We start from the raw sequence: 1,914 nt of genomic DNA, 5'->3' as shown, positions 1-1,914 counted from the left end.
GGCCTGGGCCATGCAGGAACATCAAGGATCCCTTTAAGCCTTTTCCAATGAGCATAAAGGAAAGCTTCATCTTCCTTTACCCAGGACCCAGTTACCTCATAATGCTGAGGGCATGTGGAACAGAGGACACACTTGGCCACATTACACCACTCAGTAGGCAGCAGAGGAAAGAGAGTTGCCCCTACAGGCTGTCTGCATTATAATCCCACCAAAAGGTCTGCCTTCCAGTCCCAAGAAGGCAACAAGGGGCTCATTGCCCTGGGTGGCCCCTATATATATCCAGGGATATCCTTGATGGTCCTTGGCACTTACCATAGCCCTTCCTTCCTGAGTGTTGGAATGAAGTGTAAGAAGGAGACAATATGTGCCTGGCAATAGGAAGGGTAATAATAGCTAACATGTCTAGATAATGTGTAATGTTCTGGGTACATCTTTAAGTCCTTTTATGTATATTGCACCATGTAATATATTTACAACTGGTACTATCTCATAAAAACCACTGAAGACAAGTGCTGATATACCCTTATTATAGATAAAGGAACTTAGGCACAGAGACATTAGATCACTTGCCAAGGTCATATGTCGAATAACTGGAAAAGTTGGCATTTGAACCAGGTCACCTGTCTCCAAAGGCATGAAGTCTTAACCATAGCATTCTACCATCTCAAATATAGCAACAAAAGTTCTGGAGAAGAGTGGTTTCCAAGCGTGTGAGCAAAGGGAGGGATAGATTTCATATAGCTATTCAGAGTACCTGACTCCCAAACAAACAGAACTGGATCAAAGTCAATCTGATTCTCTTTCTATGCATTTACACCACATGCCCAAATCCATCAGGACCTCCTGTGCTGGAGACAGAATGAAATTAAATAGAAGTCTTAAGTGATGAGTCTGGATTTCTGGACTATTGGTTTGGAATCAAATCGGAAGCTTTTTTTTCATAACCTGCAGAACAGCAGGGGAAAGCATGCCTGGTTCCAGGTTACTACTGGGCTTCTGACTACACATCATGTAGAGAAGAATCTGTCACCAGGGCAGACACTTGGAAGCATTTGCCGTCATACCCGTGCACTCCAAGGAAGCCAGCAAAGTCTTGCGCTGTCTCCCCACTGGGGATCTGCCTGGTAGCTAAAGACCTAGAATCCCCACGCTTTCTTGATAGATAGGAAAGACTTTGGCACAGTTGCTCAAAGGCCATCCATATATTTTTCTTCCAGAAAGATTGGGAGTTACATTTGCTGGATCTATGTTAATGCCATTTGCCACCAGACAATTTTCTATGCATTTAAAAAATGCTTACTTAAACCTTACAAACTCTGTGACACCTTTTTCTCTTCCAGTAGGCAAAATCCCCTTCCTGGGACTTTCACAGCACTTGGACCACAGTTTATTTTAGTATCTGCTAAACTACATTACAATTGCTTGTTTATGTACTCATTCTTCCACCAGATTGTGAGCTTAAGAGAGGGACTCTGCCTCTTCCATCTTTGGGCCTTTGCACTGAGCACAGGGGAGTGACAGAGTAGGTTCAATGGTTGACAAAGGAAAAACAGAAGAATGAAAAGCAAGTGAGAGGTGGATAATGGTGCTAACACACTTTATGACATGATTCAAGATGAAAGATGTCCTGGAAATAACCCTCCTGTCCCCCTTTCTGGCCCTGTTTCTGTATGTGACAGTGTACTGTAATCAAGGAGTTGTCAAAAAATAATTAATTTGTCATCAGCATTTATCTATTAATATAAGATAGAATGATTTAAAAAGTGAGTTTCAGGGAAAAGAGGATTTGGGAAAGATGGGGACTTCAAGATGCCCACAATGGGGAGTCCCGGGTGGAAGGGAAAAAGCCACAGACATTAAGTGTCTGGACAAGTAAAGGAGGGAAAGGTAAAGGAAAGGGATGGGAGAATTACA

This window comes from Pongo pygmaeus, chromosome 11, assembly GCF_028885625.2.
Source record: "Pongo pygmaeus isolate AG05252 chromosome 11, NHGRI_mPonPyg2-v2.0_pri, whole genome shotgun sequence".
NCBI lineage: Eukaryota > Metazoa > Chordata > Mammalia > Primates > Hominidae > Pongo > Pongo pygmaeus.
This window is presented reverse-complemented; position numbering follows the sequence as displayed.